The sequence below is a fragment of the Hemicordylus capensis genome, chromosome 1 (genome assembly GCF_027244095.1).
Source record: "Hemicordylus capensis ecotype Gifberg chromosome 1, rHemCap1.1.pri, whole genome shotgun sequence".
Classification (NCBI taxonomy): Eukaryota; Metazoa; Chordata; class Lepidosauria; order Squamata; family Cordylidae; genus Hemicordylus; species Hemicordylus capensis.
In genome coordinates this window covers 121,702,084-121,725,239 of record NC_069657.1, presented here as the reverse complement: position 1 = coordinate 121,725,239, position 23,156 = coordinate 121,702,084, and the positions used below count along the sequence as shown (strand labels likewise).

Genomic DNA, 23,156 nt, shown 5'->3' with positions numbered 1-23,156 from the left:
AATGAGCTAAATCACCACAGCAGGGAAGTCAGATAAGGCTCTGAGATGCAACTCCCTTCTTATCAATAGAGAGCTAAGTGGGCGATAGAAACTCAGAGGTGTTAAAATACTGATTACTTTACCAACCTAAGAGATACCGTGTTTGCAGGTTCATTCACTCCATTTGCATAAAGGGTGTTCTCGACCCATTCAAATCATTGTGTTGTAGTGCAGCACAGCAAACACAATGGAACCTTTTGAAATTCCCTTGAACCACCCTATTCAGGCAACTGGAATGTTGCCTCAAGACACAGTTTGGACTATAATTGCCTCTGGTTTCTTGAACAAGTGTGCTTCATTTGGTTTTTATACCTTGGAGTCACCCACGCTTTGGACGCTAGACCTGACACCTGCTATAACACCTAGCCATGTCTTGCTCTGTGTGCCAATCACACTTCCAGCCACCAGATCGCCCTTCTTGCCTGGCCTGATCCATCCAGCTCGCCTTGCTGCTAGAACCTGACTTCACGAAAACAGGCACCTTTTGGTTAGGTTGCCCCTGCTACCTAACCAAGCTGTCTTCGGTTCTTCATCACTTGGTTCCATCCCTGAGAAAAGAGATCCTTCGGTTACACCAGAGCTAAGAGGGTCTAATCGCCACTAAAGGAAGGATGAGGTTGTATGATAATTGCCGCACTCCTCTGGGCTCCCTATTCCTGCTCTCCTTCTTATATCCACAAACATTTTTCTCTCAAGGCTCCTTTCTCTAGCCAGCCTGGAAGTTATTCTAATTCAGATACTAAGCTAAATTTCCTCTTTGCAGTTATCTGGTTAATCCTGTAATGTAGTAGTAATATTGCTTTTATCAACTTTCTTATTCCACTCTGCCCCTACCCTACAATAGAGCCTTGTTTGTTTTTGAACTTCAACCTCTCTCTCAGTTCATTTTCCCAAAACCAAAGCTTTGCACAAAAATTATTCTGACATGGAACTGCTCCACCCAAACTCACTAATTCCCCACACAAAGTGCAAACGCAATTTTGGGGTGTTCACCAATCACCCCTAGGCAATTCCATTAACAAGGAATAGAGACAATTTTGGGGACCAAACAACCTTTTTGCATGTATTGTGGTGTCCAGAGTTCTGGGGAGCAGGTAGAACATTTTGTTCGCTCAGAACACTTTGCTCTCATGAGCAGCTTCTCTTCTTTTGTCTCCTCCAAACAGGATTATTTTCAATGGGAAAGTCAGAGCTTATGAGGACGGAGGGGCTGTGCCAAAGGCATCACAGAAAAGGTGAGCTTTGAGAAGAGATTGGAAGGAAGGAAGGAAGGGAAGGAAGGAAGGAAGGAAGGATTGATTATATTAGGGAAGCATAATTAGGGTTGCCAGGTCTAGATTGTGAAAAAAAAGTTGATATCCATCACTAAAAAAGTGGAAATTTTCACACACAAAAGTCTCCAAAAAGTCTCCACTTTTCATAAAAATTTGCATGTGTTTATTGGTATTATATATGCATAATTTGATTTTAAAAATGGATAATTTGAGAATAAATACAGCTCACCACTGTGAAGCTGATGGCTAGGTGAGCTCAGTCTGCTGTCTAGGTGCAGAGTTCTTGAGGCCCCAGCTTTTTGACCATAAATTCATTTCCTGGTTAGGTTTACCATACACACTGTCCTCCCCTTTCCCCCACGAGTTACCAGCCTGCTCTCCCCAGCCAGGCCAGCAATTTCACCTCTTCGCTCAAGGCAAGGCAGCCAGCTAGCCACCAGGCCAGCCTCTCCTATCTCAAATGGACTTAACCTAATAAATCTTGTTTACTTTATACTGCACTACAATCTCCATGCTTCTTCTTGTCTAACTGCAACAATAAGGCTCTGCACTACTTCGTAACTGGAGTGGGGCAGCTTCCTCTTGGTGCTTTGCTAAACAATCACAAATTGCAACAGTTAGTAGGGGAAACTACTAACTGAGTAAAGTTAGCTAGCTAGCTGCTAACTTCTCACTGCCACCTCCACTGCCACCACATGAAGTTGCAGCTGCCGGGCCCACTGATTCATGCTGCTGTATCACATGGCTCTGCAAGCTGCCACTGAAGCAGAAACTCCCCTCTGGAGATATGGATGTTAATTTGGATAAATCATTCAGTACAACTGGGGCTGGAGGTCTACCAAAAAAAAAGGTGTAAACGGTTAAAGGATAGTGGGTTGAAAGATGCCTGGAGAGCAAAAGACAGAACAAAGAGACTAAACTTATTATTCAGGAAGACACAATACAAACAGCAGAAGACTCCATCTTTATATCTGACAGTAGAATAGCAGAGCTAAAATCAGTTAATATAGGCACAGTGGGGAAGTAACTTGCCTAGGGAGCAAGAGGTAGCTGTTTCGAATCCCCACTGGTATGTTTCCCAGACTATGGGAATCACCTGTATCGGGCAGCAGCGATATAGGAAGATGCTGAAAGGCATCATCTCATACTGTGCGGGAGATGGCAGTAGTAAACACCTCCTGTATTCTACCAAAGAAAAACCACAGGGCTCTGTGGTTGACAGGAATCAACACTGACTCGACAGCACAACTTTACTTTACTTTAAAATCTAAGCACTTCATGCTCCTGTACAAAAAAAAAAGCTGGGAAAGGAAGGCAAAAAAGAATAAATTGAAAAACTGGCATTTGAATAATACTCTTCTAGATTCCCAACTAATTAAAGAAAAAAAAATTAAAGAGAAAATAGATCTATATTTTGCTATAAATTTCTTAACCTCAGACTTAGTCACAGTGTGGGAAACATTTAACACTTATAAGAGAGGTCAGTTAATACCTTTAAGTTCTTATTATCATAAGCTATCTATTAATTTCTCATTGCCGCCACCACATGAAGGAAGCAAGCTCCACCTGCCAAGCCCACCTATCCGTAGGGTTGTGCGTTTTGTATTTTTTCTGTTTTGATTTGTAGCAAATCCGAATCAACCCCATTTTGTATTTTGTCCAAAATTAAGCCTTCTGAATCACTCCAGTTTTGTTTTGTATCCAAATTAATCTGAATTTGAATCTGAATTAATTCAGATTTAAAAATGGGCCACATGGTCAAAAGAGTGGTGGGGGTTATAGTGCCCAATGAGTGGAAGCTACCACAAAAATTTCAAAGGAATTGGGCAAACTGCTGATTTTTGGTGAATTTTTGAAGTTTATGTGTCTTTCAGATTTTCCCCATAGGGTATGGTGGAGGTTTCAGGAAAACTATAGCTTCATGCTGGGGGGTGGGAGAAGGGGTGGCCCAGAGTGGAGTGTGGTTGGTGGTAGTGCCCAGTTGGTGCAAGGAAGCTACCACAATTTTTTCAGAGGAATTTGGCAAAGGGCTGATTTTTAAAGAATTAATGAAGTTATGCGTCTTTCAGATTTTCCTCGTAGGGTATAATGGATGTTTCTGAAGTCCCATAACTCCACTTGAGGGGCACTGGGGTGGCCCAGAGCAAGTGGCGTTGTAGTGCACATTGAGTGTCAACCACCCACATGGGTTGCCAACCCATGAAGTACAGGGTTTTGTTGTTCTAGAGGTGTTCTGAGAGTAGATTATCTAGTAGCATATGAGAGTGGATTCATGATTTTTCATTAAAAATCTCATTTGCTACCACAGAATCTAAACTCAACACCTCAGAAACAACAAAGCCCAGTACCCCAATTGGTCAGCAATCCAGGGGGGTGGTTGGCACCCTCTGTGCACTACATCAACACTAGCTTCGGGCCATCCCAGTGCCCCTCAGGTGGAGTTATGGGGCTGCTGAAACCTTCATTATTCCCTATGGGGAAATTGATTTCCTAAGAAATCAGCGTTTGCCCTATTCAGAATCTGGGTGCACCACCCTTGGGGCACTGCCACCCAACCCACTGTTTTGCCCCGGAAGCTCCACATAAACAAGTTGAAAGAGTGAAGAGAATGATGAACAACAACGACACTTAATGTTTGGGCACAGTTATTTCAGAATTTTGCAGCGTATGGGAGCCTGTCCCTGTGGCACTAACACAGCAGCACAACCCATTTGTGGATTCAAGCAATTTTTCAATAAAAACACTCCCTCCCCATGGAACAGTGACCACAGGTCATTTGAGATAGCAAGATAGACCAATGAGCCAACGTGGTGTAGTGGTTAGAGTGCTGGACTAGGACCGGGGAGACCCGAGTTCAAATCCCCATTCAGCCATGATACTAGCTGGGTGACTCTGGGCCAGTCACTTCTCTCAGCCTAACCTACTTCACAGGGTTGTTGTGAGGAGAAACCTAAGTATGTAGTACACTGCTCTGGCCTCCTTGGAGAAAGAGCGGGATATAAAATGTAAAAAAATAAAATAAAAATAAAATAAAACTGCCTTGGTACTATGGAACAGCTTCAAATGTTCATTTAACTGAAGTGGAGTGAGCCGTAGCCCAAACAAATCAGCCTACTGTTCAGAATTGTTGAGATTTATCATCACTGTATTTAAGAAAGCGCAAAACCATGGATCATGGTTACAAGAAAGAGAGAAGCAACTAAGATTCCTGGGGATGTCAATTCCAGGGGTATTCCTCACCCCCCTCCTTTTGTCTCCTGTAGTCCCATGTGGATGACCTGTCCCTGCAATGGCAAAAGTTGTGAACCACTGGCTTAGACATCATGTCCCACCAAATTACATTGTGGCCTAAATTACATTAGACTGCTCAACTTGGGCAACAAAACTTAGACACCACTATAACTCATAAAAATCAGAAGAAAAACAAAATAGCTCTTCAAAATAGCTCCTCAACAAGTCAAGAGGTTCTTTCTAAACCTTTGGAAAGAAAAACCTGTGTAATTCCAGACTGTGACATCCCAGTGTAATTTCCTAACCAGCTTCTCGAAAAGATTCTGCATACAATTTATACCATGGCTTTTAGCAAGAGCTTTGGAATTGCATTGAGCTCCCAAAGATATTTGGGTATTTCTGTCTCAAAATGCTGCCTTCCAAATCCCTTTGCAAGGTCAGTTTGCATTTCAATCACACTGAATACAACACATACTCAACACATGCTCAACAGCTTTTTGCATATCTTATGATCTGCTAATCACTCAGTGCCTCAGCTGGAGTGGAGAGAGTCAGAGAAGTCAATTTGAATTGCAATGCTTTTCTGAAGAACAAAGCATTCTGTCCGAAACACAGTCATTTCGATTTGGAAACAAAAATCTCAGTTTTTTAATTCTAGATTTTGTTTTGGTTACAAAACCTCCGAAATTGCCATTTTCAGGCACAAAACGTTTTGTACCCGAATCAAAATGCACAAGCCTACCTATCCGTGTTCCTGCATCACGTGGCTCTGCAACCTGCCACTGAAGCAGGAACTCCATTGGATGGATGGTGAGTAGGATGCTCGCAGGGAAAGGAGACAAAGGGAGAGAAGCTGCTCATGAGAACAAAGTGTTCTGAGCAAGCAAAATGTTCCAGCTGCTGCTCAGAACTTCAGACACTGCATCAAATGCAAACGTTATTTGGTCCCCAAAACAGTCTCTATTCCTCCTAATGCAAAAAAAAAAAAAAAAATCTCCAAAATGGTTGCATGTCCTCTATAAAAGTCCCTAGTTGGCAACCCTACATCATGCAAGCGAGTTCCAGGAGTAAGAGCCCGCAGAGCAACCAGGGACCATCTTGCTATGAGGGGAGGAGAGAAGAGAGAGAGACAGGCTGGAGAGCTGCCACCATCCAGCTCCCATGTCCCAGCAGTGGTGGCCCCTCCCTCTCCCAGCTGCCCCCACAAAGCAACTAGAGACCATCTTGCTCTGAGGGGAGGAGGGAAGAAAGAAATGAGTCTAAGGCCCACGTGTTGCTTGATACATTGTTCTTTATTCAGGTTTTTTTGGAAACCCGCTTTAGGAGGTTCACCTGAAAAGCAGTCAGGGATGTAGCTATAATTGAGTGGATGGGTTCAAAGAACCTAGGGCCCCCAACTCCTGAGCACCTCCCAGTTCCATCCATCCCTATTTTCTTCATGATCTCCCTCACTTCAGGGGTATGCTGGGGAGACGGACAAACACGGGCCCCCTCTCCCCTAGCTACACCCCTGAAAGTGGTATATAAATGCAAAATAAATAAATAAAGTAAACAGAGTTTTGTAAAGGAACATGAGATATTCAGGCCACTGAGAGTGGTGAAGCTGGAGGAACAAAGGTGAAAGTAGGATATTGGAGAAATAAGGGGGCAAGGCAAAGAAAGCTTTGAAGGTAAGGATGAGAAGTTTGTGCTGGATCTGGATGCCAGCAGAACGTCAGCCTTAGGATTTTAAGAGAGGTGTCATGTGGTCTGAGCAATAAGAAAGGTTATGATAGCTCTCTTAATTCCAGATTTCTCAGAGTTACATCAGTTTATGCTTTTAATTGAATTAGCCATTACCACTGTTCTTATTGTTAGAACTTCAGAAAATATACAGCATTATGGCATATTGACAAAAAGACAATTTATCCAGACTTAACAATGCGGAAATAGCTACATACATAAAAGCAGCAGTAAAAGTAATTCAGTGGGGGTGGGGGGTGGGGATCTTAAAGGAATGCATATGTTTTCTTCCAAAGACATAATTCTATTCCATCTTAGGTAATAAGAGCAAGCTACTTCAGGAATTCCTATTAGAGAGGAATTGTGTTGTCATTTGTACATATTCATTGCCTTATTTGATTGAAAAGCCTACAGGAATGTATACCATTATTATTCACATCCAGGTTTTACAGGAAGCTCTCTACCATGATGACAGAATGCTTTCTAAGGAACAGTAGCACACCATTTTATTGGTACCAAAATCACACAGAAGTTAAATCTGCAAATGTTATGAGAAAGATTGAAGTCTCTCTAGGTATTATTCAACATGGCAAGGCACCAATTTATTTATTTTTTTAAAAAAATTGTCAATATCACTCCATGGGTATTATTTATCAGTTATTACATTTATACCAATGCAAAATGGATACAGTTGTACAGAGTTAATTTTTTCAATATTTCATCTTCATTGTCACCAGTGGTGGCAAATTTATAACAGTTTTGAATGTTCACTTAATATTACAGAGCCCAGATATGTACAGGGTAAATGAAATGTTGCACCAAACCTTATGTGTACCTGATGATTTACTAGTCCAGACAGTCTAAACTCAGTCATCTACAGAAAATTTATTTGATGAATTGACACATCATATTAAAATGTTGTTTTGGGGGTGTTATGATGACACCCAAATCTATTTCTCTACATCAACTTCATAAGGTAATGGCATAACTCCCTAAATGTTTGCCTGGAGGCAGTAATGGGCTGGATCAGGGGTAACAAACTGAAATGGAATCCAATTAAGATGGAGGCACTGACTGGGGTGAGAGGTCAGATCTAGAGAGATGGTTTAGATCTGCCTGTACTGGATAGGGTTACACTCCCCCAGGAAGCTTGGGAGTGCTCTTAGATTCCCAAACTCACTCTGGTTTTTCAGGTTGAGGCAACAGACAGGCGCTTTTTATCAGTTTTGGCTGATATGTCAGCTATGCCCATTTCTGGAGAGAAATAACCTTAAAACAGTGGTACATATGCTGGTAACCTCTAGCATTGACTACTGTAATGCACTCTACATGGGGCTGCTTTTGTGCGTAGTCTGGAAAGTACTGTTGGAGCAGAATTCAGCAGCTGTTATGCAAATAACCTGAAGAGATCGTATAACACCAATCTCAAAAGAACTGCACGGGCTGCTAATACGTTTCTGAGCAAAATGAAAAGTGCTGGTTATTACTTATAAAGCCCTTAATGGCTTGGGTCCAGGGTATTTAAGAGAGTGCCTCTTTTGTCATGAATCCTCCCACCTATTAAGATCATCTGGGGAGATCTGGTTAAGGCTATCACCAGCTCATTTGGTGGCTACTCTGGATCAGGTGTTCTCTGTGGCTGCCCCGGGCTCTGGAATGTACTCCCTCTTAAAATCAGAGTTTCACCATCTCTGACTGTTTTTAAAAAGACCCTTAAGATGCACCTGTTTTATCAGGTATACCGCCTAGGGATGCACTTGTCAGACAGTATAGAAATATAATAAATAAATGCTCCTGATAACCTGCTTGTTATTTTTTCATTATTACAATTATATCCATAAATGTTACAGTTGAAGCAAATTACAGCCACCTAATAGCGCAGCGGGGAAATGACTTGACTAGCAAGCCAGAGGTTGCTGGTTTGAATCCCTGCTGGTATGTTTCCCAGACTATGGGAAGCACCTATATCAGGCAGCAGCGATATAGGAAGATGCTGAAAGGCATAATCTCATACTGTGCAGGAGATGGCAATGGTAAACTCCTCCTGTATTCTACCAAAGACAACCACAGGGCTCTGTGGTCGCCAGGACTCGACATCAGCTCGACGGCACACTTTACCTTTACAAGCAAATTAATACAAATGTTTAAAACCCTATGTGCATGTAAAGGGAATTTGAACAAATACATTTTAGACCACATTATGACTAAACCAGTAGCTGACATCCTAATGTAGAATGGGAGCTATGTGAGATGTGTGCCTGCTGAGGATAAGTTTGACTTAACTTAGCAGCAGTGACTGGGCATGGTGAGGCAAAATCCACTGATCTTCCCTTCCCCCAGAAGGACCCCATGCCACTCAAAAATATGTCCCTGAGGGTCACGGAGCTCTTTGGTACTGTACATATTTTCAGGTGGCACAGGGCATTTCAGGCAGAAGGAGAGATCAGCAAAATCCTTCAGCAGCACAGGCACTTTTTCAAGCAGCCTTAGTGCTGTGTCAGTCAGGATGTCAGCCAGTGTTTTCAGCAAATAGATTGATTCTTCCAAGAATCTTCCACCTGCTATTTAATATCATTTCTGTACAGACATGTAAATTCATTTCTATAAGGGATATATGCATGGAAAGTAAAATGTTTCCATCATGAGTAGTTGTGTAAACCTTCAGTGTTACTTCTTTTAGAATCATAATGGAAAAGGCTGAAAATTCACTTTTCCAACAAGGAGAAGTACCCAAAGAAGGTCTTAAATTAAAAGCAAAAGCAGCTCATGTTTGGGTCCAGAAATATACTGTAGATTCCACAGCTGCCAGATCTAGAGGCAGAAAAGGGTACTAATAGAGTCCTTGATTTGCTGAAAATACATATAACAAATCCCTGTTCCAGAACTAAAGGCAGCTTCAGGAAGGGATCATTTTGCAGAGAGAAGTGGCAGTGGGAGTAGATGTCTAACCTTTTCCTCTTCTACCTTTTCCCTACTGCAGCTCTGCCCTCTGCCAAACTGTTTTTCCCCCTGTGCCACAGGGTTTCAGTTATTGTTTGATTATTTATTTATTTCAATAGAGCCATCTGTGTGCATGGTGCTTTATAAAAAAACTGAGAAGACAGGTTCCTGGCCCAAAGGCTCATAGTTAAAAAAAAATGGTTGCATGTTTACTCTTCCAGCAACTGTCTGGGTGGAAAAGGAACTGGGAAACCCCACAGGATTTCCTGAAGCAAGAGTTTCTTGCCAAAAATGGGGGCTCAGAGTGTTGAAAGCCTCCCAAACCTCTATTAGATTTGTTAGAATCAATTGTCTTTGACAAAATCCCAGCTGATTTTATACACTGAAGTACACTAGTGCTGTCATTTATTTATTTATGACTTTCACTGACATGGAATTCAAACAGAATATTTGTATTTAGCTTGTCTGTTATTTTACTATACTTTCTAGTCTCACCCCCAAGTTTACTATACTTTGTCTCACCCCCAAGTGTAGTTTGCAGGAATACCCATGAAGCCATTGCATTAATATACTGGCATTTTAAAATCTTCTAATTCTGTTCTTTAGAGACTTATGTCAGAGTCAGCAGTTCAGCAACTTCATATTTGAATTCTTTCAGCACTCTTGGGTGAATGCCATGCAGTTCTGGTGACTTATTGTTATTTAATATATGAGCTACTTTGAAAAATGTGTTCCTTGGAAATTTTAATGTGTGACAGTTTATCAGATACATTACCACAAAGAAATGATTTGGATATGGGTATTTCTCCAGTAGTCTTTGCAGACAGAATAGATAGATGTGGATAACTTATTAACCTTATCCACAATATTTCCATGATCCAAGAGCATACCACTTCTAAGGCCCATTCACATGACCATATGGGGGTGGTTGTGGGATTTGGAAATCCTACCCTGATGTGACAGATGAGTAGAGCCTCCATTGTGTTCTGCAAGCCCTGCAACAAAACAATCGAGGCAGTGGCCAGCTCTGTAGTTCAAACCAGGAGCTGGGAGCTTCAAGTATCCTACAATGCATTGCACTCTCAGTAGAGGCAGACCTCATTGCACAAGAAGATATTCTCTGCTTGGCCCCTCTATCCACAGAACTCTCTGATAAAGATGGCAGCCAGAGCCCGGGAGCTGTTTAGAATGACACAAATAACTTCACAACCAAACTCCAAGGTAGAATAGCAGCTATTTTCCCATTTCCTTGGTTAAGACCTAGGTACAAGAGTTGGGCTCCCTTGCATTTACAGGGGATGGGTCAGCAGGATTCCCATGGCTCCACATGAGCCTGTATACCTGCATTTACTGCCTCCTACCCCAAATATGCTGGACATTTTATTTATTTTAGTTATTTATTTATTTATTTTTACAATTTTATACCGCCTTTCGTTAAAAGAAAACCCCAAGGCGGTTTACAAAAATTAAAAACATACAGCAAAAAGCAGTAAAAACATCAAGCTAAAAATAAGCATAAAAACAACAGATAAAAACACACAAGAACAGCAGTAAAAGATGATTATGTAAAAGCCTGGGTAAAAAGCCAAGTCTTTAAAAGCTTTCTAAAAACTGTGATGGAGTCCGAGGAACGAATGGCCACCGGGAGAGCATTCCAGAGTCTAGGGGGAGCAACAGAGAAGGCCCTGTCCCGTGTGCATGACAGCCGGGCCTCCCTCATTGTCGGCACCCGGAGCAGGGCCCCCTCAGATGTCCTAGTCAAGTGGGCAGCAACCCTTGGGAGCAGGCGGTCCCTCAAATACCCCGGGCCCAAACCGTTTAGGGCTTTAAAGGTCACAGCCAGCACCTTGAATTGGACCCGGAAACAAACTGGCAGCCAGTGCAGCTCTTTCAAAATGGGGGTGATATGTTCCCAACGGGCAGCTCCGGATAAAACCCTCGCTGCCGCATTTTGCACTAGCTGTAGTTTCCGGATATTCTTCAAGGGCAGCCCCACGTGGAGCGCATTACAGTAATCCAGCCGCGACGTGACTAAGGCGTGGGTAACCATGGCCAGATCTCCCTTCTCGAGAAAGGGACGCAATTGACACACCAGCCGAAGCCGTGCAAAGGCACCCCTGGCCACCGCCTCCACCTGAGCATCCAAAAGCAGAGCCGGGTCCAGTAGTACCCCCAAGCTGCGTACTTGCTCCTTCAAGGGGAGTGCAACCCCATCCAGAACTGGTAAAATCTCCTCATCCCGATTGGCTCTCCTACTGACCAACAGTACCTCCGTCTTATCCGGATTCAATTTCAGTTTATTAGCCCACATCCAACCCATCACGGCCTCCAGCCCCCGATTCAGGACATCCACTGCCTCCCTAGGATGAGATGACAAGGAAAGATAGAGCTGAGTGTCATCCGCATATTGCTGACAACTCAGTCCAAATCCCCGGATGACCTCTCCCAGCGGCTTCATGTAGATGTTAAACAGCATGGGGGACAAGACCGAACCCTGCGGGACCCCACAGGCCAACGGCCACGGGGCCGAGCAGTAGTCCCCAGCACCACCTTCTGGACCCTCCCCTCAAGAAAGGATCGGAACCACTGCAACGCAGTGCCTCCGATTCCCATACTCGAGAGGCGGCCCAGAAGGATACCATGGTCGATGGTATCGAACGCCGCCGAGAGGTCCAGCAGAACCAACAGGGACGCATTCCCCCTGTCTAGTTCGCGGCGTAGGTCATCCACTAGAGCGACCAAGGCAGTCTCAGTCCCATACCCGGGGCGGAAGCCAGATTGAAAAGGGTCCAGATAATCCGTATCATCCAAGACCCTCTGCAGCTGGGACGCCACCACACGCTCCATCACCTTGCCCAAGAAGGGAAGGTTAGACACAGGTCTATAATTGTCCAGGTTGGAGGGATCAAGGGAGGGCTTTTTTAATAGAGGTCTTACCACCGCCTCCTTAAGGCACAATGGCATCCTGCCCTCCCTTAACGAAGCATTAACGATCACCTCCAGCCATCTGCCTGTCCCCTCCCTGGCAGCTTTTATTAGCCATGAAGGGCAAGGGTCAAGAGCGCACGAAGTCGCCTGCACACTGCCCAGGATCTTGTTCACATCCTCAGGCCGCACCAACTGAAAAGAATCCAAAACAACGGGACCAGATGGTACCAGAGGCACGTCTGCCGGAACTGCCAAAACTCTGGAGTCCAGGTCAGCACGGATGCAAGCGACTTTATCTGCAAAGCGACAGGCAAACCGATCACAAAGAGCCGTAGATGACTCCTCCCCCATTGTCCGGGGGGACGTGTGGAGCAATGTTTTCACCACACAAAACAGCTCTGTTTGCCTGCACTGAGCAGACCCAATGGAGGCGGAGAAAAAACGTTTCTTCGCCGCCCCCACCGCCACGGCGTAGTCCCTAAAATGGGTTCTAGCCCGTGTTCGATTGGATTCATGACAACTCTTCCTCCAGCGTCACTCCAGCCGTCGTCCGAGTTGCTTCATTGCCCTAAGCTCCGAGGAAAACCAAGGAGCAGAATGGGCTCCACCAAGCCGGAGAGGGCGTTTAGGAGCAACCGTGTCAACAGCCCGGGCCATCTCTCCATTCCAGAGATCAACCAAGGCCTCGACAGGGTCACCAGCTCTGGACACTGGAAACTCCCCGAGGGCCATCTGAAATCCAAGCGGATCCATAAGCCTCCGGGGGGCGGACCATCTTAATCGGCCCACCACCCCTGCAGAGGGCAGACGGAGCAGTCAAACTAAACCCCACCAGGTGATGATCTGTCCATGACAAGGGAGTGATCTCCAATTCCCCCACCTCCAGATCATTTATTTCCCGGTCGGCAAAAAGCAGATCCAGAGTGTGTCCCGCCACGTGGGTAGGGCCCGATACCAATTGAGACAGGCCCATGGTTGCCATGGAGGCCATGAAATCCTGAGCCGCACCCACTAGGGGGGCCTCAGCGTGGACATTGAAATCCCCCAAAACAATAAGCCTGGGGGAACCCAAAGCCACCTCCAAGACCACCCCCGCCAGCTCAGGTAGGGAGACTGAAGTGCAGCGGGGTGGTCGGTACACCAACAGAATCCCCAGCCTATCTCGGAGGCCCACCCTCAAGGACAAACACTCGAAATTCTGAGATTGCCTGACCGGGCACCTGGAAACGGGGAGGGTCTCTCGAAAGATGACCGCAACGCCTCCTCCCCGAGCCTCGAGGCGGGGCTGCTGCACGATCTGGAAACCTGGAGGACAAAGTTGAGTGAGACCAACCCCACCCAGCGCATCCAACCAGGTCTCTGTCACGCATACCAGGTCAGCACGCTCATCCACAATCAGATCATGGATGAGAGATGTTTTTGCGTTAACTGACCTGGCATTCAGCAGCAGCACCCTAATCCTCGAAGGAGTGTTCTCAGAGCAAACTAGGGTCAGAGGGTTGGGAGAGGGGCCGGAAAAAGGAACAGGCCTCAATTGCCTGGACCGATTTCCCCAGTAACGGCCCGCCCAACTCCCACCACCATACCTCCCTCTGCCCGCTACCCGTGATATTGCCGCCCCCACTCCAGACCCACTTTTTCGCTCTCCCAGGCACATCTCCCCAGACTAACCCACCACAGCTTCTTGGCTAATTTAAAAACCAGGACCAGGCTTATACAATCTCTGCTGATGTCTTAATTGAAGGAAGACAGATCTTCAAGGCAGACGAAAAGGGTCTTCAGGCCCCAGGCAGCTCGCCCCACGGCTGAGAGCCCTTGTACTCCCGCCCTTCGGCTCGCGCCAAGAGGCTCGCGCCCCTGGGCCAGCCTGCCCTTTATATTGGCAGAAGCCCCAGCTCAGCAACAGCCCAGGAGATGTTACACACCTGGAAGAGAAGTGGAGCAGAGGCAACAAACAGTCAGTGCCCCACCCAAGCTGTTCCCTGTTTCCTTCTTCTCCCTTTCTCCCTTCTTCTCCCTGACATAAGAACAACCCCCTAGTCTGCTGGCCCAATTACCCTCCTGAATCCCTGGCAGAATTCTTTGTTCTATTATATTTGAGAACATGCAGCTGAACCTGGTTAAATGACTTTGCCAAAGCAACCCTGGACCTCAGCTGTCTCTCTTATGAGAGTAAATTTCACCCTTAGACCTTCCCTCCTTCATATCCTTATGTCATTCTTCCTTAGCTATATTATGGCCAATGATACCTTACCAACACTCACTAGATACCCCTGCTAACCTGGCAAAGAGGCACTTTTTAATGTGGTGATTCTTTTTATTTAGCAGGGGGAGAGTAACTGGCCCTATACACCCCCAGCACAGTACCTCCAGTGACTGTTGCTTGTGTCTATCTCATGTTTCTCTTTAGATTGTGAGCCCTTTGGGGATAGGGATCCATTTTATTTATTTATTATTGATCTGTGTAAACCGCCCTGAGCAATTTTTGGAAGGGCAGTATAGAAATCCAATCCAATCCAATCCAATCCAATCCAATCCAATCCATCCATCCATCCATCCATCCATCAATCAATAAAATAGATACCCAAGAAGTCATTACATTGCTTGACATCCAGAAAAATATTGTGGTAGCTGAAAAATGTTTCATATGCACAACGGGCAATTTTCACTAACACACACAACCTGCTTTTGCAGCCTAAACTATGTCCCCAAATGTCTCACAACCCTCTGGGACATATTTTCAGGAAGCACAGAGGACTGCAGAGGGAAAGGGAGATAACTAAAATTGCCCCTCCCATGTTACATATGCAAAATGTTTTTCAGACACATAGTCTGGATATTAACTGCTGTTGCTTAAATCCATCTATTTGCTTATGTAAGTGGTATACAGTACTTCTACAAGCAATGAAACATCAGAGGAGGTGATTCAAAGAACTCTGTAGAAACATTTCTGTGAATTCAAGTCTTAGGTAGCCATTTGGTTCATTAGCAGAAAAATCTACAATCCAAGGAAGGTAGTGCTTTTATTAGAACCAACCAAAAAGTACAAACCTTCTCCTACCATCTAGCCTGATGATGAATTCTTTAGAACTCTAAAGCTTGCTTTTTGATGCTTTGTTACTTTTTAGTTGGTTCTAATTATGAATCCAGAAAGCTCAATTTCCTGAAACTGCTAAGCAGAGCTTTACAAATCCTCACCTCTGACATTATACTGCTCATAAGAATAAATGACTCATGTGAACAGTTAAATGCACAGATCAGATGGCAAAAAGAACACATAAGTGGTTCTTTTTGATAATCCTGAACTGTTCGGTACTTTTATATCCAGAGACAAGTATATATGTGACCTAATTAGTCTTTCAGGAATTTTAGACAATATTAGCAATATCATTTTTCTTTATTTCATCTGTCAATGTGAGCTTTTTTCCCCTTGTTAAATAGTGCGCATGGAAGCAGGGCACAAGGGGGATGAATCAGCTCCTATTTAATTAGTTATAAACAAGCACATCAGCCCTTGTAATGAACTTAAGGTCACCTGTGGTTTGGCCCCCAAAGAGTAACAATTATGGTATTAAATTTCCTGAAAAAGCCAACCAGCTTAAAAATATATGATGAGAAGCAACAGATGTAAAAGTTGGACAATAGTGTCTTAACTCAAAGTAAATGGAATAAAATTCATTTTTTGTAAATTGCATGATTTACAATCTCAATGTTAACCTAACATCTAGAGTAGAAATTCCATTGTTGTACATATTAACCTCTGCTAACTGGGCAAACAGACACTTTTCTAAAGAAGTGGCTCTCCTACATTTAGCAGGGGGAGAGCCTGTCCCTCCCTATTCAGCCCAGCACAGCAAACCTCCCAGTGGCTGTTGTTGCTGGTGTCTCCCGAGTGTTTCTTTTTCGACTGTGAGCCCATTTGGGGCAGGGGAGGTGCACAAACATAGGCAGCACCGAGCAGATTGTTCATGGACTCAAGAATACATCGCAGGTATTATAAAATGAAAGCCACCTCATGGCACAGCAGGGAAGTAACTTGCCTAGGGAGCAAGAGGTTGCTGGTTCAAATCCCTGCTGGTATGTTTCCCAGAATATGAGAAACACCTATATTGGGCAGCAGTGATATAGGAAGATGCTGAAAGGCATTCTCTCATACAGTGTGGGAGATGGCAATGGCAAACTCCTCCTGTGTTCTAACAAAGAAAACCACGGGGCTCTGTGGGCACCAGGAGTCGACACCAACTCGATGGCACAACTTTATTATAAGATGAAGTGAACGTCTTTTTTTAATAGTAGTAGTAGGATGAAACCAACCTATACATCCATCCCTGATGTCTTCATGAAATGAGACTTCCCTATGAATTTCTACGTAAAAATGAGGCACCAAGTTTCAAGTATTCATAATTGCATGCAGATTAGATATTATGTAGCATTATTAAAAGCAAACAATGTTATCCAGAAAAACAACAGACAGTATAAAAATAAGCCAATTATCCTGTGGCTGTGATAATTATTGCTTTGGGCTAAAATTAATTCTGGATTATTACGCATGAAAAGAGCCTTTTGAAGCAGGCAGTGGAAGTAGCAATGGGCACCAGTGCTGCTACAATAATATACCACAAGGCTGAGGGACATCACCTCTGGCACTAAATAGTAACACAGTTATTTTCTCTATGGGAGGTGCTTTGCAATAGAAAGAAACAATTAGAATAAAACACTGCTTCAATTAACAGTCTATCTTGCCATAAGTAAACATACCAATTTAAATACCTGACAATGCTTTTAAAGTATCAGAACTCCTATCTTTTATAGATTTTTTAATATAAACAGTAAAAATGAAGTGTCTTTTATACATTCAATGATAAATTAGAAACCTGCACCCAAAGAACTTGCTGCTTAGCTCAGATCAATATATGGCATTCAAGACCCTCCCTTTTGGCCCTCTTTGTCCACTTCAAGTTGCCACATCACAATGCTAAAGTGAGAAAAGAAGCCCAAACTGGCAGAATTCCCCTGCTGTGCAATCTAGAATGTTGCAGTAGCACCGTCAGAGTCTAGACCAGGCCTGGTCAACCTAGGCCCCCCGCCTGTTTTTGGACTACAACTCCCATGAACCCCAGCCACAGTGGCCAATGGCCAGGAATTATGGGAGTTGTAGGCCAACATCTGCAGGAAGGCTGGAGTTGACCAGCCCTGGCCTAGACTAGACCAGCATCCCCCATGCCCCTTTGTCCCATATAGACCTTCATCCTGCCAATCTTCTGCAATCCCTCCCAGAGTTGACTCAAGACATGCTTCTGCCTGAGGAGGAGAAGAAGATGACACCCCCAAACCAACCATTAAAGCAACCATACCATGGAAGCAACAATAAAACAATGATCCAGTATTTTCTCCCCCAGTTAAGAACACAAAGGAAACACTTTTCCAGGCAGTTTTAATCCAGGATTTTCTTCCCTAATTAAAAACCACAAAGAAGAAATACTTCTACTATTTTCTAAAAGCAGGAATAATCTAGTGTTTTCTCCCCAGATAAGAACCACTAAGGAAAAAATTCCCAAGTAGTTATAAAACAGTAGAATTAATCCAGAATTTATTTCTTCTGTTAAGAGATACAAGACAATACAGTACCATAAAAAAAAAAAAAGAATTCAGATTTTCTCCAATTAAAAAGCATAGAGAAACAAGCACAAGAAAACTGAATACAGGTTTCCCTCCAAATTAACAAAATAGCACAGAGAGAACACAAAAGTTAAATACATACACTTCACACATACCTCCATTAATAAGAAGTCCCATTCTTATGACTCACCACCAGTGTTTCTTCTAAGTTGTGTGCATATGTGTGTACACAAACTTTTTAAATGTCCGCTCAGTTAATTTTTGATCCACTCAGGTTTAATCAGGAAGACCCCTTTCTAACTGCATGTGCACACACACATTGCCTTGATATTTCCACCTGGCCCAGGACAAAACTCATTCCATGCACAAATGGGGGGGGGGATTAGAGGGAGCATTGCTCACCACCTTAGTGGGAGGAGAGAGTAGAAGGGGAAGGCATTTGCCCCAGTGTCATTGGGCAAAAAGGGAGGAATAAGCACCATGCATGCACAACTGGGATTTGGGAGATAGAGGCAGACATCCTCATTAGTGGTGCACATTTGCAGCCTGAAAAGCACATGCTCAGTGCTAGCATCTGCACTTCTGATTTTCATCCCCCCCGCCCCGTGATTCTTGCAACCTGGAAATAGATCCCTGAGGGTTGTGCATCCCTCAGGGACCTACTTCTGGATCACATGGAGCATTTCCAAATCAGCAAAAATCATCTGTGCAAACATCAGTGCCTCAGAAGTGCAGGTGCTAGCACTATGAAAATTCTCTCTCTCTCTCTCTCTCTCTCTCTCTCTCTCTCTCTCTCTCTCTGCCTGCAGGTGTGCACCATTAGTGAGGATTTCAGCCACAATCTCCAAACCTCTGTTAGGTTTGGTCAATGCAATAAATGAACACAGTAGGGCTCAGTCTGCTGCCCAAAACACTGCACACCCCAGACCATTTGATCTGCCTTGCTCGGAGGATTTAAGTCTAGGGCCGCTGCAGCTCCATACATATGCACACTGCACAGTCTGCTCTCATAGTATGCATGTATGGGAGACCAGACCCACAAACCATTGGGTGTAAGGCATGGGTGTAAGCAGGCACTCTATTTGCTCTGCCACTGGCAGTGCCACCATGGCAGTAGCGGCTGGTGAGGGCAGCACTGGGGGTGTGGGGTGGCGAGAGGTACCTTTAAAAATACATCAGTAGGTACTTACCAACATTAGGGTAGCACTTGCAAGCTGCCTCAAGCAGCGGCACTCCACCTGAAATCCTGTACAGGGTAGTGGCACTCCGCCCTGCATTCTGGTGGGGCAGCACACAGGCAGAGGCCAGGGCTCCACCGCTGCCTTACCGGGATGCCAGGCGGAGTGCCACCGCCCTGCATGGGATTCCACATGGAGCGCCACTGTTTCAAGCAGTGTGCAGTTGCTGCCCTAATGCTGGAGAGTATCTGTGGATTTATTTTTCAAGGTGCGTCTTGCCATCCCGCCAGCACGCCTCTCACTGGCCGCTACTGCATCATGGCAATAGAATGGACCCGGAGCTCAGATGACATCAGTGCAGGCAGGGCAGCAAAGTGGGCTGACACAGTCACTGCTGTGGTTCAGGCTCAGGCTGTGGACGCAAAAGGGTATGCACACTCCCCCCACCCCAGACCATAGTCAACCACTTAAGACTACCTCACCACAACTCATTGCCAGGCCAGCCATTACCGCTCCTTCTTTATCCTTGCATCATTTCTGTGAGTAAGTGAGAGTTCATCATCCTTCATAATATTTCAGAAATAGAAGACTTGTCCCAAACTCTTGCATAAACTTTTACTGCTAAGAATACTTTATTTCAATCTGGAATTGACATTATGATGGACCCGGGACCCAGCCATGCAGAGGCCCATTGGGCATGCACGGCGACCTCCAAAATGGCCACCGCCATGGAGGAGAGGCCTGGAATGGGCTGGAAACCACCTGAACCAGGCAATTTTTTATTAAATGGAGGCTGGTGGCGGGAGGGGAGACCTCCAGAACCCACCCACCCCCCATGGCTGTGGACAAGCCCCCAGAGCAGCGGTGGTGAGTTTTATTACTTGTTTTAAAAAGTGTCTTTGCACAGGTGGAAGCAATGGGCTAGTCCTGTTCTGACTTCTGCTTTCATTTTTTTTGAGACCTGTGCCTAATGTGACACCCCTGAAACTGTTACACTAGATGGACCATATATGTCATTTGTACTCACTTATGAGTGTCTTATACAAAAAGCTTAGAGAGTATTGGCAGAGTCTTGATGTAAAAGAGTAACTCATTGACTACACACTATTCTGATAAACTTGGTATGGGATTTGAAACTAGGAGATAGTGGTTTGTGCCTGCTCATGCCAATGGATTGCTGTAGACAAGACATTTTACCTCCTTGAAGCATTGATCGTATGGCATTTCATTTGAGGAGCTTCTAGGTGTGATGTACTATCTATGTACTACATTATACTGAAATGTTAATACCTTCGAAATATCTTTTACAAAGTTAGGAATGATGAATTCAGTTAGAACCTGAAATGACTAAGTGTGAAAGGTATAATGCACAGATGATTTTTGTCTATGATCTATGCCTTATTATTGACTATATCTTTCTCTCCTGTCATCTAGCAAGCTTGCTGGGTTTCTTTTAATCAGTGAACCAGGGGGTTGTGGAGACAGCTTTTCACATTGTAATTTTTAGATTTGTCCACTCTCTTTTTGAGGGAAAAGCTCCTTCCCAGCAGGTTATGAAATCAAAGTCATACAATTTGTCTTAAAGCCGCTTGTCATCTCTCTCACATACACTTATACCTTTCTGTCAAAGAGACTATTTGTTTTCCAGTGTTTACCTTCTTATTTAATTGTCTTTATTTTGTTCTATGTTGCCTAGGGATGGAGGAGAAAGTCTTAAAACCAGTTGCTTATTCACATCTAACAAGAAAGATAAAAAGGGCATCAGCAAAACCATTTCACAGCCCTGTCAATGGTTTTGCTTTTAGCATCTGACAAACGGGCTAGAGGCCTTGTATGGTGTTCAACCCAATTTCCCCTCTTGTTAATTTATTTGATGTGTATTAGTTGTTGCATTTTCCTAGTTCATTCTTAGCCTTTAGGAACAGGAATGGGAGAACACAAAATGCTGAGAACTTTATAATGTTTTTTTAAAAAGTAAAATATTGGCAAAATTATGTCATTGCCCTTTGTTTTTCATTCTGCTTTCTCCATAGACCTAGAATATCAGACTCTGATATCCTGTTATTTCGAAGGGCTGAAATTTAGGCTGTTCTCACAAGTAGCCTAACCCAGGCTAGGGCAGGCCAGCCTGGGTTAGGCTGCTCCTGTGTAGCACCAGGATCAATGGGAATCCCCACCGCTCATCGTGCAGTGCATTGTAGGATTCCCGGAGGCTAGGACACATTGTCCCAGCTTTCAGAAAGGTGTGCAGCTCCCGGATGAGATGCTCGTATGTGTGGCCAAGCCACATGGCCAGGAGGCAGAGGGGAGGGCAAGGAGATTTGGGCGAAGGTAAGTTCAGCACAGCCTTCCACCACCAGCCCACTTGTCCCTCCTCTGGTTGTGTGAATAGTGTTTGTGTGTGTGCTATGGAGGAGGGGCAATTTTTGTTGGGATTTGCTACAGACATTGTCTCAGTTCTTTATACTGCGTACGCTTCTCTATTTGAATGTATATATACTGCCTTGGGGGTGGAGTCACAGTTTGTTTGTTCCTCTCTTGTTGCCTTGAATTCAAAACTCTCTTTGCATAAGAGACTGTTAGTCTTTTTATGGTTTTCTTATCCTATGTTTAGTTAGTAATAAATATCAAACAATTATTTCTCAGTTAAAGTTGGCTAAAGTTTTTGTTCAATTACTTATAGAGCATAAGCAATTACTCCACAACAATTTTCACCAATCTCCCTTTTTCTCTGAAGCCCACTATGCCTCCTGAAAATATGTCCCTGACGGTCATGCAGCTTTTAGTGTGGATCTCAATCAAGGCATTTAATGGAAAACCTATACTCTTGATGGAGAACGTTGCTATTGAGAACTTCAAATGCCTATGAGATTCTTGCCAGTGGTCCACATGCATCTTGAGCATCATCTCCTGCACTGTGTCTCATTTGGCCCTGAGCGGCAAGTGTAGTTTGGCTCTAATTATAGTACTCAACTTCCAAAGTTTTGTCCTTGACCAGCACTTTTGCTGTTACTGCTGGATTTTGGTGAAACTGCTCTGTGAAATGAGGATGCCAAAGAGTGACAGACACTTGAAGTCTTCAGTTCTTTGGGATCCTGGTATTGTTTTCTTCAAAAGCTGTTCATATTTCAGCAGTAGCTTCCAATTCTTGTTTTTTAAAAAAATGTGCCTCGCATGTCAGAAGTTTGTCGGGGCACTGAAATCCAAGCAGAAATCTGCTGTGTGTTTTGATAGCCTGTGTATTATATCCTGACAACAAGATGTGGTGACTGACTAAGTACATACTTCTGTTTTTCAGTCTTAAGACACAATCAGTTTCAACTATGGTGTAAGACAAATTGGAAGGAAATTGTGTACAATGTGTCACTCTGTCAGAGGAAGCTGGTTCACTTAAGAGGCTAAAGAAGAGAATGACAGTTGAACAATGTTCTTCACAGGAAGCTGGTCTGGCTAGGTTACTTTTCATGTTTTCATTCTAAATTGCTAGATTTGAAAAGCAACTCTTCCAAGTTCTTTAAATGGCTAAAGTCTCATTAATGCATTTTGAGTGCGTATTCTTTGCATTCAACCCAGGCCATATTTTATATTTTAAAATATAAACCAACTATAAAATGGAAATTAAAGCATACAGAGCTTGAGCCATTGTCTTGACCCAGGGCACTGAATGATCTTTCTCAACACTTCCAAAAGCTGGGAGGGAATCTGATGTGTGTTATATTTCTTTCCTTCTATCAAATCAGAATCCATCTATTTCTGGAAGAATTGCTAAATTTTTTTGTTCTGCTGCTTGTACCACTCCTCAGAAGTTGACTAAAATGACAATTTAAATGGTGGAGAGTTGTTTCCTGGAGTGCTGTTTCCTTAATTAATGATTACTAATTATGTTAATGATTATGCATGATGGTTCTGTAGTTTTTGTATGTACTTTCTGCTGGTCTATGACCGTAACTAAACCAAACCAACTTGGGGTTGGACATGGCAGTCACATAGAGCTGCCTCTATCCATCATCCTTCCATCCATCCAAGCTTACTTTGTAATTGTCCCCCCATACCTTTGCTCTGCTTTTATGAAAACAGTTAAAATGAAAACCAAAATGTCCACATGACAATGTTTACTTATACATGTTCACATCTCTTTGAATACTTTAAGCTCTCATTAGGGACTCTCTTTAAGCTCTCATCAGACCAAGATATCTAGAGGAACACTTCTTTCCATACAGTATAT

At 43.9% G+C, this 23,156-nt stretch overlaps 1 long non-coding RNA gene across 1 annotated transcript; it reads left to right on the top strand.

The window, feature by feature from the left end:
• The first annotated feature begins 1,212 nt into the window (after positions 1 to 1,212).
• Positions 1,213 to 22,764, top strand: LOC128339910 (uncharacterized). The gene is made up of 2 exons (XR_008313316.1): positions 1,213 to 1,274; positions 22,230 to 22,764. It is a non-coding gene; the product is annotated as an uncharacterized LOC128339910 (long non-coding RNA).
• Positions 22,765 to 23,156: the final 392 nt, after the last annotated feature.